The 17,011-nt window shown below is 42.0% G+C and overlaps 1 long non-coding RNA gene across 1 annotated transcript; it reads right to left on the bottom strand.

Moving 5' to 3' along the window:
- Positions 1 to 1,997: 1,997 nt before the first annotated feature.
- LOC111258127 lies at positions 1,998 to 2,961 on the bottom strand. The gene is made up of 2 exons (XR_002678692.1): positions 2,830 to 2,961; positions 1,998 to 2,316 (listed from the first exon to the last, which is right to left on the bottom strand). It is a non-coding gene; the product is annotated as an uncharacterized LOC111258127 (long non-coding RNA).
- Positions 2,962 to 17,011: the final 14,050 nt, after the last annotated feature.

The following is a 17,011-nucleotide window of genomic DNA, read 5'->3' as shown; positions in this document are numbered from 1 at the left end:
CTGTCCATGCGTAATCCATTTTCATGCGTAATATGATGCAGATGGACCGGCAATGGATGTATAACGCAGACAGACAGAGCAAGAAGTTTGTTGATGGCTTGCATTATTTTCTCAAAGTGGCCAAAGCAAACAAGCCATAGAACGGGTTCGTATGTGGTCCATGCTTCCAATGCACTAATAAGAAGGACTATTCATAGGCTTCCTAGGGGACTATTCACAGCCACTTGTATAGATACGGTTTCATGCATAACTATTTGGTTTGGGCAAAACACGGCTAAAGGGGGGTTGTAATGGAAGATGGCGAAGAGGAGAAGGATGACGCACCTCCTGTTTCACCTAGTAAAAGAGATTAGTATTCTCGGAGTAGTATACCTGCACAATATGTGGCCTTTCGAGAGGTTCATGTCAGTCTAGAAAAGTATGTTCTTAATCGTGCCCATCCAGAAGGAAGCATCGCCAAGAGATACGGAACAGAGGAGGTGATTGAGTTTTGTGTTGATTTTATTGACTCAATTGACTTGATTAGGGTTCCAACTTCACGCCATGAGGGAAGGCTGCAGGGAATGGGCACCCTTGAAAGGAAATTAAGTTATCCATGCGTAATCCATTTTCATGTGTAATGCGATGCGTAATACGGGTTCATATGTTATCCATGCGTAATCAATTTTCATGCGTAATACGATGCAGATGGACCAGCAATGGATGTATAACGCGGACAGATGGAGCAAGGTGTTTGTTGATGGCTTGCATTTCTCGAAGTGGTCAAAGCGAACAAGCCAAAGAACGGGTTCATATTTTGTCCATGCTTCCAATGCAGTAACAAGAAGGACTATTCACAGGCTTCCTAGGGGACTATTCACAGCCACTTGCTTAGATACGGTTTCATGCCTAACTATTTGATTTGGGCTAAGCACGGTGAAAGGGGGGTTGTAATGGAAGACGGCGAAGAGGAGGAGGATGACACACCTCCTGTTGGACCTAGTATACCTGCACAGTACGTGGCCCTTCGAGAGGTTCATGTCAGTCCTAAAAAACTATGTTCTTAATCGTGCCCGTCCATTAATTAGCATCACCAAGGGATATGGAACAGAGGAGGTGATTGAGTTTTGTGTTGATTTTATTGACTCAACTGACTCGATTGCGGTTCCAACTTCACGCCACAAGGGAAGGCTGTGGGGAATGGGTACCCTTGGAAGGAAATTAAGTTTGAGCAATGATACTGATTTGTTCGACAAGGCACACTACACTTTTCTGCAACAGTCATCCTTTGTGGCTCCATATATCGAGTAACATAGGCAAATGCTAGTTTCCAAAAACCCAACTAAATCCGATGCCTAGCTTATATGTCATCACATGGATAATTTTCCGTCCTGGTTGCATCAACAACTTATGGGTAACTCTGAGATTCACCCACATCTTGCTTGGTTAGCCAGGGGACCTTTCAGCACAATTGTGAAATTCCAAGGCTACGAGATAAATGGTTATACATTTTACACGAGAGCCCAAGACTAGAAAAGCACGAACCAGAATAGTGGTGTTCGTATAGATGCATTAGACAGATACAGTAGCAAGGACTCGTATTATGGTTTCATACAGGAGATATGGGAACTCGAATACGGACCGCTGTACATCCCTCTGTTTCGTTGCTAATAGGTGAAGCTAACTGGCATAACTAAAAATCAGTATGGAATGACAGTAGTGGACCTGAGCAAGAATGGATACAGTGATGGACCAATTGTACTTGCCAATGAAACTGGGATAAACTGGTTGTAAAGTTTATATACCAAAGCCAAAGGCAAATCTTTGTTAACCATTATGCACTCGTGTAAACCACCTTGCCATCATCACAACATGCACAGGGATTCTTTTCCAAACATCACATCTGGTACAAAGTATCAGTGTTTTAAAATTATCGATTTGAACATACGGATATATAGTAACATTAGTTTTTTCGCAAATTGGTATTGTACAAATATAATGATGAAATGGAAAGAGTATTTGAACTGAAAAAGTATATGCATATATGCATGATACAATGATGAAGACATCATAATGGGGCACCCACAGCTGGAGAAAAGGCCTTCAGTACCACTGCTAAAAGGACTTCGAGGACATCCAAATTTGGACCCGTGGGTCAAAATGTGACCGATACTAATATATGGGATGAAAGATCGTTTTTCTAGTAGTGATCTGGAGTGCGACCACGGATCCTACCATTATTGCCACCACTGTTGTGACTTGGAGTGCCACCATAGGTCCTACCATTATTGCGACCACCGTACCAGTAGTAGCCACCTAAGCCACGACCACGGCTAGCTACAAATCAAACAAAAGTATTATAAATAAGTGTCAATTTCTAGAATATTATTATTGCTTCCTTGCTATTCATGTGCAGTAATAAGAAAATAAATTAGATGAATGGATTTGGATATATAATATTTCACGATCATTTTAGTATGTTTTCATCAACAAACTGCTCATTTGTCTAGGTATTATATCTAAATGCATGAATTAGTTAATTGAGGTTGACCTAAACATGCCAGGTTGCATGTTGGTACATCTAGCTTGGAAGACTATGATAAACATGGATGTCAATTATGGAGAGAGGGGCGAAGTTGGTATGGTATAGGAATGTTTCATGGCTGATGAAGTTATAATTGAGATTGACAAGATTCTTCATTACAACACAATTGTTTTAGAAAATTAGGGACCCTACAAAGATCGGTGCCACGTGCTGGTGCACGACTCCTACCTGCTGAGGGACAGCACTAACAATTTCTATGTCAAAAACAAATATGCACTAAAAGGAGTTAAAGAGAGGTTAGTTACCATGCACAGTGTGGGTGAGATCTCTTGCAGCGGACGCGCCCTGTAAGATGATGGCGAGAGAGACCAATATCATACAGAGCATGACAAGAAGCTTGGAGTACATTGCTCGGGATGACATTGTAGCCTTCAATATAAGATGCTGTTCTGCGGTGCTGATCAAGGCGAGCTTATATACACGGATGGGATGGAAGCCAGCTACAGCTAACCCATGATAGAGAGTACTGCTAAAGATTCCGTACAAGAATTTGTTATCCTAAATGGCGACTTTGAATGCTGCAGAAAAATTCTAAATTGGCGGGTATATTATTCTAGCACGTTCAACTACAAGCTAAGCCGCCATTTATATTACGGTCAATGTGTGATGGCTTCATCATTCTGGATTATTCTTAATTCATGCCAGACTAATTATGCTCCATGCAATGATAAGGAGTACTGCTACTAGATGCTGTATATTTTTTTATCCTTCTCTAGGAGATTAAACATTATAATCAGAAATGCTCAGTTGGACAGTATGGATGATTTGTTGTACATCGTGTATGCGTTTAGTAGGTAATTATGCATTTCTTGTCTATCAGGTGAATTGCCCTATGCATAGCCACAACGTTATATAAATTGCTGAAATTTTGATGTAACAACCTTGTTAATCCTGCTGAAAATGATTTGGGCAAAAGATCATGATAATGTACATTGTACTAAAGGTAATGATCTTTTCGTTGTGAAACGAAAGGTAATGACCGGTTATATTTCTATGCTAAATTTTATATTTGCGCATGTGTCGGTTTTATAAGTTCCTAGAGAAATTTAGAAGTTGAGATGGCGGGATAATTTTTAGTAATGGTGACGACGGTGTTCTACAAACTGCTGCGGCTGTACATCATGCTGATGGCGCGCTCCACCTCAGCACAGAGATGCCAATGGACTTCGGCAGCGTGAAGAATTTTGCGGACGTGGTGCTGACCCTGATGCTGCTGTGTGAGGGACGGACAGAGACCAATTTAGGCCAGAGAGTTTCGCCGGGAAGGTTTTAAGGACGTCCCGAGGACACGCCGCTGGCATTCTTTCCATTCGGCTGGGGGCCAATCGAGCACCTGCATATCATCCAGAACTTCATGCTACTGAAGATCAATATGGGGCCAAGATGGGGTTCGTTATTATCCTACAGCGCTACGCCTTTGATGAGCTCTTGCTGGCCTACTCGCACGCTCCAGACTCCGTCGGGCAAGAGCACGGCGTGCAGGTCAGGCTCACGATGCTCCCAAGTGTTGTTCAGACATGGACAGGATAATTGAAAAACTTTCCCTGTAACTTACTAGCACACACAAAGACCACGGAAAGTGCCATCACTAAGGGATCGTCATCACTGCCGGTTTAAGTTGAACCATGAGACAATCATTATATTTTTTTTACACAGTTTTTTAAAAGGATATCACCGCCTACCGGTTCGTAGTCCAGCAGTGGTAACGTTTGTTATCGCTGTCGACCTAAATCTAACAGAACCCCAAAGTGGCCGTGATGAGGGGTTCTTGACCAGCGGTGATAATTACTCCTTTCATCTCACTATATTGACCCGTTAGCCTCAGTAAAATATTTTATTTCTTTTCGCTTGAGGATATTAAAGGTGTAGTTATTGTACTGTTTTTTTACCACCTTTTGTGCTCATGTGTAAAGTCATATATGAATTAAACAAGACTCTAATTGTTCTTGACACGACGTGCATGGTTTATATTTGAGAAATAAGATTTCTAGTTCTACCCCTATTTAAATGATTTTATAAAAATAAATAACCGAGAGTTGTATGTTTAGGACCCTGTCTGGGACCGTGCGGCAGCTTCTAACCATATCCTACTTCCGGATCAGCCATGTAAAATATTGAAACGTGTCACCACGTAAGAGCGTTGCCCGCATGCATGGTGTTTCGCTGGATTCATCGGTTTCTTGGATGTCAACTCCGGTAACACAGTCCCAAATACAGTTGGATCCTACGGATTAATAACAAGAACAGGTTGGATTCAAGAAGTACAGTATACACTAAGTAGAGAACTCACCTTCCATGCGTCCCATTTTATCCCAGTTTAAAGTTGGCCCGTGACTAAAGGAGAGCGCGCCACGGTAGGCTGAAAGAGGGCGGAGCTTTAGTCCCGGTTGGTATTTGCAACCGGGACTAAAGCCCCCTTTAGTTCCGGTTGTAACAGCTAGTTACCGACCACCGACGGTGCCTCCCTTTTATCCTGGTTGGAGTTAGTTGCCGACCACCGACGGCGCCTCCCTTTAGTCAACCCTTTTGTCCCGGTCGGAGCTTCCAACCGGTACAAAAACTCATCCCCTATAAAATCACGAGTCAGAGGTCTTTCTTTCTCCTCCAGCCCAAGCCACTCCACTTCACAAACACAGAGAGCTTCATCCTACTTTTCATGGCACTAAAGCAAGCTTAGGGAGGTGCTACCCGATTTTTTTCCTCATTTCCATGGGGATTTCACTCGTCCAAAGTGTAGTGAAGGTTAGCTAATTCATCCTCCATTCATTTATTATTGTTATGCTTTGTTTTATGCTTTAGAGAGGGAGAAAAATGAGTTTGCTTGTTACAAATGAGGAAGAATGGAGAGGATTTGTTTTATGTTTTTGAGCTGGAATGTGATGGAGTTTGCTTGTTATATACGATTCGTATTAGTTAAAACAACTTCATGTGTAGAATGGAGATAGATAGTTTGCTAGAATGTGAAGGAGAAAATGGGGAGGATTTTGAGCTAGAATGTGAGGTAGAATGGAGAGTAAATGTGAGGTAGAATGGAGGATTTGAATATTATGTATGAGAAAAAATTAGAGTACATGTGTTTTTAATATTTAGAAATTACAAGAAAATTAAGGTAAATAAATTGTAGGTGTAAGAAAATAGAATTTGGTCATTGCTACAATTTTTTCATGTCACTATAATTTAACACTTAATAATTGTATTTCATTGACCAACAATTTATTTATCTCATGTTTAGTGCAAGAACTAAATTATAAATAATAATCCTATACAGAACCCTATGTTTATTTTCCACGTAATACGATGCAGATGGACCGTCAATGGATGTACTAGCTCCGTTCATCCAATCCTAGTTAATAGAACGTGCTTAAGCTATTCTCTACACGTAACGCGATCTTCTGCGAAGTCTATGGAGAGTCACCTCCGCTCCTCCAGTACCAGAAAATAATGGTAGAACAGAACAGCTTCAAGTCCACAAACTCAGGCTGGATATCGTGGATGAATGTTGAAATAATTATCCAAATACATTTTGGAGCCTAATTCTCATAATAGAAGTATGTTGGCACAATATCCTTTTCAGGTACAGATCTATTAACTAACCTTGACTTAGCGGATTTTGGTTGGTTTTGGCTTGCCACATGGGCCATGCTCAGTGGATAGATCTTTTACCTGGACGGGCTATTGTGTGTGTGCCACCACACTTCTATTATAAGAATGTGGCTCTTGCTCAAAAAGACGTTTGGACAATCATTTCAAGATTTCTTTATAATATTCACCCTGAGTGGGTGGACTCGAAGCTCTTTTGTTCTTCGAATCCACAAACTCGGGTTGAATATCATAAAAGAAAATTGGAATACTATTTCAAGATTCCTTTATGATATTCAGCCCGAGTGTGTGGATTCGAAGATCTTCTGTTGTGCCATTATTTTCTGCTAGTGGATATGTGGAGGTGACTCTTGATAGACTTCGGAGAAGATCGAGTTAAGTGCAGAGATGGCTTGGAGGACAAACATTCTGCTACTTTGTACCATCTTTAATGTGTTGTTATGAGTGTAACCTCTGTATGCATCTTTATTGGCAAACATTCGGCTATGTTGTACCATCTTATTGTGTTGTTATGAGTGTAATCTCCATATGTATCTTTAGTGATTGTAATGAATGTGGAATTAATGGTGTAATTTTCATGTGAATTGTTTCATTCCATTATCAAGTTCTTTATCTAATACGAAGACCTATATCCATTTTCATGCGTAATACGATGCATAATACGGGTTCATATGTTGTCCATGCGTAATCCATTTTCATGCGTAATACGATGCATAATACGGGATCATATGTTGTCCATGCGTAATCCATTTTCATGCGTAATATGATGCAGATGGACCGGCAATGGATGTATAACGCAGACAGACAGAGCAAGAAGTTTGTTGATGGCTTGCATTATTTTCTCAAAGTGGCCAAAGCAAACAAGCCATAGAACGGGTTCGTATGTGGTCCATGCTTCCAATGCACTAATAAGAAGGACTATTCATAGGCTTCCTAGGGGACTATTCACAGCCACTTGTATAGATACGGTTTCATGCATAACTATTTGGTTTGGGCAAAACACGGCTAAAGGGGGGTTGTAATGGAAGATGGCGAAGAGGAGAAGGATGACGCACCTCCTGTTTCACCTAGTAAAAGAGATTAGTATTCTCGGAGTAGTATACCTGCACAATATGTGGCCTTTCGAGAGGTTCATGTCAGTCTAGAAAAGTATGTTCTTAATCGTGCCCATCCAGAAGGAAGCATCGCCAAGAGATACGGAACAGAGGAGGTGATTGAGTTTTGTGTTGATTTTATTGACTCAATTGACTTGATTAGGGTTCCAACTTCACGCCATGAGGGAAGGCTGCAGGGAATGGGCACCCTTGAAAGGAAATTAAGTTATCCATGCGTAATCCATTTTCATGTGTAATGCGATGCGTAATACGGGTTCATATGTTATCCATGCGTAATCAATTTTCATGCGTAATACGATGCAGATGGACCAGCAATGGATGTATAACGCGGACAGATGGAGCAAGGTGTTTGTTGATGGCTTGCATTTCTCGAAGTGGTCAAAGCGAACAAGCCAAAGAACGGGTTCATATTTTGTCCATGCTTCCAATGCAGTAACAAGAAGGACTATTCACAGGCTTCCTAGGGGACTATTCACAGCCACTTGCTTAGATACGGTTTCATGCCTAACTATTTGATTTGGGCTAAGCACGGTGAAAGGGGGGTTGTAATGGAAGACGGCGAAGAGGAGGAGGATGACACACCTCCTGTTGGACCTAGTATACCTGCACAGTACGTGGCCCTTCGAGAGGTTCATGTCAGTCCTAAAAAACTATGTTCTTAATCGTGCCCGTCCATTAATTAGCATCACCAAGGGATATGGAACAGAGGAGGTGATTGAGTTTTGTGTTGATTTTATTGACTCAACTGACTCGATTGCGGTTCCAACTTCACGCCACAAGGGAAGGCTGTGGGGAATGGGTACCCTTGGAAGGAAATTAAGTTTGAGCAATGATACTGATTTGTTTGACAAGGCACACTACACTTTTCTGCAACAGTCATCCTTTGTGGCTCCATATATCGAGTAACATAGGCAAATGCTAGTTTCCAAAAACCCAACTAAATCCGATGCCTAGCTTATACGTCATCACATGGATAATTTTCCGTCCTGGTTGCATCAACAACTTATGGGTAACTCTGAGATTCACCCACATCTTGCTTGGTTAGCCAGGGGACCTTTCAGCACAATTGTGAAATTCCAAGGCTACGAGATAAATGGTTATACATTTTACACGAGAGCCCAAGACTAGAAAAGCACGAACCAGAATAGTGGTGTTCGTATAGATGCATTAGACAGATACAGTAGCAAGGACTCGTATTATGGTTTCATACAGGAGATATGGGAACTCGAATACGGACCGCTGTACATCCCTCTGTTTCGTTGCTAATAGGTGAAGCTAACTGGCATAACTAAAAATCAGTATGGAATGACAGTAGTGGACCTGAGCAAGAATGGATACAGTGATGGACCAATTGTACTTGCCAATGATGTGCATCACGTTTTCTATGTGAAGGACTAGTCTAGGAAACCCAAGAGAAATCCATAAGAGCCATGCGAGTCAAAGCGCCACATAGTTCTTCCAAGTAAAAGAAAAATCATGGGAGTCAAGGACAAAACAGACCAATCAGATGATTATGATCAGTTTGATGGCATGCCTCCATTCGATGTTGAAGTTGACCCAAGCATCTTGCTATCCAAAGAAGAGGCTCCGTACACACGTCGCAATCATGACCAAGGAACTTTTGTGAAGAAGTTTTTTAACGTTACATTGTAATGCGCTAAATTTGCTTCACCTTTATGTAAAGTTACATTCTAAAGTTCTATGATTTCATGTACTACTTAATACAATTTTTAATTTAACGTATCTATGATATCATGTCTGTTCAAATTAGTTGAGGTGAAGATTTATTCGATCAATATGAACAATGTTAACCACATACATCTATTGAATTTTTCACACGTTGAAATTATATAATGAATAATTTCTTGATGATAGTGATGCAGTAAAATAATTATTTTAGAAGCTAAAAGAACTAGTATAGAATTAATGACTCATTCAAACTTATTGTAAATATACTTGCTAATTTAATATATTTTTGCATGGTTGAAATGTGTAAAGTTCTTATTTTTTCTTTAATGAAACCAGTTGAAAATATATATAAATTTGTGCATTTAAATTAGTTGAGGTGAGAATTTATTCGATCAATATGAACAATGTTAACCACATACATCAATTAAATTTTTCGCGCATTGAAATTATTTAATTGAATAATTTCTTGACGATAGTGACGAACTAAAATAATTATTTTATATGCTAAAAGAACTAGTATAGAATTAATGACTCCTTCAAATTTATTGTAAATATACTTGCTAATTTAATATATTTTTGCATGTTCAAAATATGTAAAGTTTTATTATTCGCTTCCTAAAATTTAGTGAAAACATAAATAAAATCCAGTTCCAAAAAATAGGCTGTGGCGGAACCGTCCAACTTAAACTGGTTTAAATGCACCTAATCGTTGCCGACGCAGCAATTATCCGAAACGCACTTAAAACAGTATAAGTCCGGTCATCCGTCGAGTGTCCCTAGGACTCCTCGAAAGATCCATGTCGTGTCTCATAGCCATACATCAGGATTGTATCCGCGATGGGATAGCATCAACAAATATTACATTTTTACATACATATATGAGGTACGAGTTAATACAAGACATAGTTTGAAGCAAACTTAACAGTGCAGTGTTAGACAAAGTTCTAGGATTTAAAACATAAACGGTTCGGTGGAGATGAGCATTATAAAACTTCTTCTAAGGGTATTGTGAGACTCATAACAATACCCTAGGGTTTTGGGGCTTCCTCCTCGGTGGACTCCTGCGGTGCTTCTGAAAAGATAGCCACAAGGGATAACCCTAAGTACGGGGTACTCAGCAAGTCTTACCCGACTAACCATTATAATAGTTTTCCTTGGAAGTACATGATAGCTTTTTTAGTGTACTTGGTTGATACATTTTTGCCAAAATGCTTACTACAAGTGAGACCTTAGTTTTATCTTTTACTTGGGTTAAGTCTTTACCTAACCATTCTAGGTGATGATAAAAGATTATTTGCAAACAACAAGGTATTAAGTCATATACCAAACATTATCAGAAAGATATGACATTCATAAAATTTATGCTACGATGCTCAACAGTGATCAAGTACATTCATAACCGAGAATTGCGGCGATCCGGATCATATTACATCCTACAGGAGAGTACCCTGATCACCAGTTATATACGACTGTCCAGGTCGTACGTAACGACTTTTCGATTAGCAAATCCAATGATTGGGAATAAGACTACCCGGACCCAGGGACACACCCCCACATGGGACCCCACGTCTGGCCCGATCACCATGTGAGTTTCAGGCTACGCCCCTGCCAATCTCCAGCACGTCAAGCGCGGGTACGAAGTATTCCCGATCAGAGAGTTTACTAACCTACTGGGCTTTACTGGTCCCATACCCAGTAAGTGATCAGATGTCTTTCATTTGATCAAAGGTTAAGACAACGAATCGGGCCTTGACCAGATTAATCTAGCAGACAGAACTACATCCTTAGCTTCTGTCCACTTCTTAATTTCCAAGTCATCTTTCTATATTTAACATGCATGACTCAAAATTTGCCTTAAGGTTTGGTAAACCAAGTATTTAAGCAACTAAGCAATTCTAGACTTGGGTTATCTACTAAAGGTTTGAACAAGTGGCAAAGATGTCCTTAAAACAAGGTATGATAATGCACAAGAATGGGTTTCAAGCAACTCCTAGACTTAGTGCATACATATGGCAAATAACCAATAATGGACACATGAAATATTGACCCTAAAATAATAGGGATAATGCACCGGGGCTTGCCTTGTTCGCTAAAAAAGTTAGCACTATCCGAAGGATTTGCCTCGCAGGGGACCAATTCAAAGACTTCCTCAAATTCCGGAGATCCTTCTGAATATTCCGAGAAATCTCCTTCTGGTGCTTCGGTGTCTATAACACAATACATGCAGAGTTAGGAATGCAACTTTTGAATACAAGAATATACAACTTTCCTTCATGATAAAGTTGCAAGCCAACAAGGACTATACAATTTATCATGATAAAGTTGCAAGCCAACACACAAAAACCCGAAAAGGTTAGCACATAATTTTTATTTTCTTAATTATCCTTACTTAAGGCCTTTTCTTTTATTTTTAGAAAATGTTATAATTATTTTGTAGCTGTAAAACCTAATTTCCTATGAATTAATAATAATTTGTAATTATGAAAATGTTATTCCATATTTTATGCATTTAATAAAGATTAAGTATTTATTTAAATACCTTAAAAGAAAGGCATTACATAAATACTCAAATTGTTATTATTTTTCTAGGGAATAAAAAATTTTAATGCATAAAGGACAATAAAACAAGCCTAACAAAGTTGGTTTCACTAATTTTGGACACTCCTAGAAATTTCTGTGATTTAAATGGTGAGATTCGGATTTAAACTAATTATTCTATAAAGAAAATCTAATTTTTCCCCAAAAACACCCCCAGCAACTTTTCTCACGCGACCCTACTCTACCCCCTCTCTCTTGCGCTGGGCCCGCGGCGCGGATCCACCCTTTTTCCTATTCATCCTACCCGCCGGCCTACCCCCTCCTCTAATGGGCTCTCTGGGCCGATTCTTCTTTTCTTTTTCCTTTTTCCAACCGGCGACGGCCCGACGGCCCATCTTTCTTTTTCTCTTTCTCCCGCAACGCCGGCCTGCTGGATCTCTGGGCCTCCGGCCTCTTTCTCCAACGGCCGACCGCCCCAGCTTCTTGGGCCTCCGAAACACTAGCCCAACTAACGCCCGCGCCCGACCGGCCTGCCTCCTCTTCTCCCCTTCTCCCCACTGATGCGCGGGCCTGGCTCCAGCGCCTTCTTCTTCCTCCCGCCAAAATCCCGAGCGCAACAGGGGGCGGCGCGGCTCGCCAGCCGGCGCCCCACCGGCGACGGGGCTAGGCCGGGGAAGCATTCCCATGCCATAGCACACCCGGGCGCGGCGACAGCTCCCCGGGAGATGGCCGGAGCTACTCCCTCCACGGCGGCGGGCGGCGGCGCCTACGGCCGGTCGTGGCGAAGCACGACAACGGCTTAGCTTACCCCGACGACTCCCTCTACAGCTTCCTAGCATCCCAAGGACCTGCCTACGACTACCCAAGAAGAAAGAGAGCAAGCGCAAAGAGGTGCTCACCGTGAGCAGGAGGTGCGGCAACGGTGGACAGAAACAATGGCGGCATAGGGTATTCCGGCAAGGATGTTGGACAACGACTCGACTGGGGTGTAGTTGGGGTGTCTGTGGAGGAGTGGGAAAGAGGAATCGACGGGAGCTGTGGTGTGGTGGGAGAATTTTACCCGGCGGCGGCGGCTTGGACAAAAGGAGCGGCGGCGGTGAAAAAGAGCGGCGGTAAAAGGGGCGGCGTGGGAGCGGTAGATATATGAACGTTTTACCGCACACATGGGCGACACCGTGGTCTAGCTAGGGACTCGCGTGGCAAGGAGGTGGCGTAGCTGCCGCGCTGGCGGGCGACCGAGAGCACCGGCGGCGACACGTCAAGCTCGACCCTATCACCCGTCCTCCCTTTCTTCTTTCATCAGAAACTTCAGAGCCTTTTCACGGTCGATTTGCAATCCGATGGCTCCACGGTCCTTTAAGCAATGTTGTAGATAAACTTGGACTCTCCAAGTTTTATTTTTGCTCTGACCCGAGATAATCATCCTAGTATAGTCAAATTTTGAATCCTTTCTTTCATTTGTCTGAATTTCTCTGAAACTCGACATTCAGTTCGTCAGTCACCTGACAGGGTCATTTACCCTACTTCGTAATTAAATTTAGTGATCCAAATCCTTTTCTTCCAGTCCAACTTCTCTCCATTTGCGTTCTACAACATCCAAGGGTTCCATTTTGCCCATAAACATGTACACCTTTTACTCCACATCTCTCTAAAACCGGCTCCAAACTTGGCCATATATTGCTGTTTCAGACTTAGTTAAATTCAGTGGTGCAGTTTACCGTGACAGGATGCTGACTTTAGGCCTCCATTTGAAATGGCTCGCTCTACTATTCTCGATCAACAACACATAAAGATACTTGTCCAAAGTCCATACTTTAATATGATATAGTTGTCTTAATCCACTTATTTGAAAAATTTAACAGAAATCAATTTCCAAAATGGACTCTGATGCTGTTCTTCTGAAATTCCTGTTGTCGGACGATGAACAGTGCAATTCGGTTTTAACTCCTCTCTTTGATTTTTTTGAGGTATTTGGGACCAAATCTTGTCCCAAATCTTGATATTTAAGTTCTGCTCACCCTTACACTCCCATTCCATATTTTTGCCGAATTTTTCTGAATTTCGAATTCAAAATTCAAATTTCGGTCAAATTTGACCCGAATTTGATTTTTAGCCAATTTCTTCTCCTTTCCTTCATGAATTGCTTCTATTTCTTTAGAGTTACTTTGATGACTAAAAATGGCAGGTATTACATAGGCGGGAGACGAAAAATAGGAAAATACCCTTTTGTCTCGGGTGCCAATAGCAACCGGGACAAAAGGCCCCTTTATCCTGGTTGTAAACTGAAACCGGGATAAATAGGTATTTTTGGATTCCCTCCCGGAACGTACCGTTTTATCCCGGTTTCAGTTTGCAACCGGGATAAAAGAACTGAAATCGGGATAAAAGGTGAGGCCTTTAAAAGTCCTTTAGTCCCAGGTTCAATTAGGAACCTGGATAAAGGGGGGATAAAAGTAGCAGACATCTTCTTACCCCCACGCAACACTTAGGTAACTTTTTCACCTCTTGGAAGATCCTGCCCGTCCGCCTCTCCATCCCCGCCGGTCTCCTGTCGCCGTCCGTCAGCCTCCCTCATTGGCCCTCGTTCTCCTGTCGCCGCCCGTCCGCCTCCCTCATCAGCCCTCATTCTCCTTGTCACCCGCAGCCCCGGCCGCCATCGCCCGCCACCCCCTGGAGCCGTTGCCCGCTGCCCCGGCCGCCTCGCCAGCACCCAGACCGCCGCCTCCTGCATCGCCCCAGCCCGCCACCTCCTCCATTGCGTCCCCTCATCGCCCCAGCCTCCGTCACGCTACCTATGTCCCTGTCATCACCAGCGGCGTCCACGACGCGGGCCTCCTCGTCCCGGCCCGCGCATTGCAACTCCGCCACCCCCGACTGCCGTCGTCCTGTCACCCCGGCCACTGACGATCCCCCTGTCACCACCGTATTATGTGAGAAATCGACATACATTTTCATATTAAATAGAGAACTTGATCAATATTAGGTAGGCGAAAAAATAGAGTTAATGTGATTATAATATTTAGGCCTTCCAAAAAATATTAGATAAATAAATTATTACGCGACAAATGGAAATGGGTCTTTGTGTTAGATAAAGAATTTGATCAATATTCATAATTTACACCAGTCAACCTTCATAGAGATAAAAATAATTTACATGAAAATTACACCATTCAACATTTGTAACAGTCACTAAAGATACATATAAAGATTACACTCATAACAAGACAATAAAGATACACATAAACTAAAGATTACAGACGCTCCATGGTGGACTGTACTAGTCAATTATCCTAAAATAATGGTACAACATAGCAGAATGTTCGCCCTCCAAGGCATCTCTGCACTTAACTCAATCTTCTCCGAATTCTATCGAGAGTCACCTCCACATATCCAGTACCAGAAAATAACGATACAAGAGAAGAACTTTGAGTGCATATACTCGGGCTGAATATCATAAAGGAATCTTAAAATAATTGGTCAAACGTCTTTTAGAGTAAGTGCCACATTCTCATAATGGAAGTATGGTGGCATAAACACAATAGCCCATCTAGGTAAAAGATCTGTTCACTGAGCATGGCCCATGGTGGCAAGCCAAAACCAACCAAAAGCCGCTAGGTCAAGGTCAGTGAACAGATGTTTGCCTAAAGAGGATATTGGGCTAGCATACTTCTATTGTGAGAATTAGGGTCCAAAAGGCGTTTGGAATACTATTTGAAGATTCTTTTTTATGATATTTAGCCCGAGTTTGTGGACTCGAAGCTCTTCTATTCTACCATTATCTTCTGGTACCGGAGGAGCGGAGCTGACTCTCCATAAACTTCGGAGAAGATTGAATTATGTGTTGAAAATAGCGTAAACAAATTTATGCCATGTGCAGACACTATCAATTGGGATTGGAGGAACAGAGGTGGTACATACATTGCCAGTTCATCTACATTGTATTACTTGGAAAATGAACATAGGGCTTCATATAGGATTATTGTTTATAATATTTAATTCTTCCATTAAACATGAGATAAATAAATTATCGGTCAACGAAATATAATTACTGTTAAATTATAGTGACATGAAAAATTGTAGCAATGACCAAATTCTATTTTCTTACACCTACAATTTATTAACCTTAATTTTATTCCAATGACTAAATATTAAAAACACGGTTACATTATTTTTTTTCTCATACCTAATGGTGATCACGTTTTTTTAACTAATACAAATCATATATAACAAGGAAGCTATCAATCAAATTCTAGCTCAAAAACATATATAAATAAAAATCCTCTCCATTCTCCCTCATTCTAAAAAACTGAATTTTCTCCCTCTCTAAATCATAAAACAAAGCATAATAACAATAAATGAAGGAAGGATGAAGTAGCTAAACTTCACAATACTTTGGATGAGTGAAATCCCCATGGAAATGAGGAAAAAAATTTGAGCAGCACCTCCCCTAAGGTTGCTCGCTCACCATGGAGAGGAGGCCAAGTGTCTCTGGTGGAGTAGAGTAGCTCGGGCTGGAGAAGGAAGAAAAGCTCTCAGTCTGGTGATTTTATAGGGAGGAGATTTTGTCCCAGTTGGAAATTCCAACAGGGACAAAATACCAGCCCTTTTGTCCCGGTCGGTAGTTTTGTCGTTTGGAAATTCTAACCGGGATAAAGGATCCGCCCCCTGTCCCGGTTGGAAATTCCAACCAGGATAAAATGGTGCGGCTGCCGGTGCGATATTTCTGGCCGTTACAACCGAGAGTAAAGCTCCCAGCGCCCCTCCCCCGCTGGTGGTCTTCGATGGCATTTTTTTAACCCGGGACTAAAACCACTTTAGTCACGGGTCCAATGTTAACTAGGACTAAAGGGCTGGATAGACGGTCAGTTTTCCACTAGTGGAAGTTCAGCGTGAAGAATTTTGCGGGCGTGGTGCTTGACCCTGATGCTGCCGTGTGACGGACGGACAGAGACCAGTTTAGGCCAGAGAGTTTTGCCAGGAAGGTTTTAAGGACGTCCCGCGGACACGCCGCTGGCATTCTTTCCATTCAGCTGGGGGCCAATCGAGCACCTGCATATCATCCAGAACTTCATGCTACTTATCAATATGGGGCCAAGATGGGGTTTGCTATGATCCTACAGCGCTACACCTTCGATGAGCTCTTGCTGGCCTACTCGCACGCTCCAGACTCCGCCGGGCAAGTGCACGGCGCGCAGGTCAGGCTCACGATGCTCCCGAGTGTTGTTCAGACATGGACAAGATGATTGGAAAACTTTCCCTGTAACTTACTAGCACACACAAAGACCACGAAAAGTGCCATCACTAAGGGATGTTATCACTGCCGGTTTAAGTTTTAACCATGAGATAACCATTGTATTTTTTTACACAGTTTTTCGAAAGGATATCACCGCCTACCGGTTCGTAGTCCAGCACTGGTAACGTTTGTTATCACTCGTGACTTAAATGTAACAGCACCCCAAAGAGGCCGTGACGAGGGGTTCTTGAC

The sequence above is a fragment of the Setaria italica genome, chromosome VIII (genome assembly GCF_000263155.2).
Source record: "Setaria italica strain Yugu1 chromosome VIII, Setaria_italica_v2.0, whole genome shotgun sequence".
Taxonomy (NCBI): Eukaryota; Viridiplantae; Streptophyta; class Magnoliopsida; order Poales; family Poaceae; genus Setaria; species Setaria italica.
The sequence above is the reverse complement of the archived record's forward strand: the minus strand, read 5'-3'. Positions and strand labels throughout refer to the sequence as shown.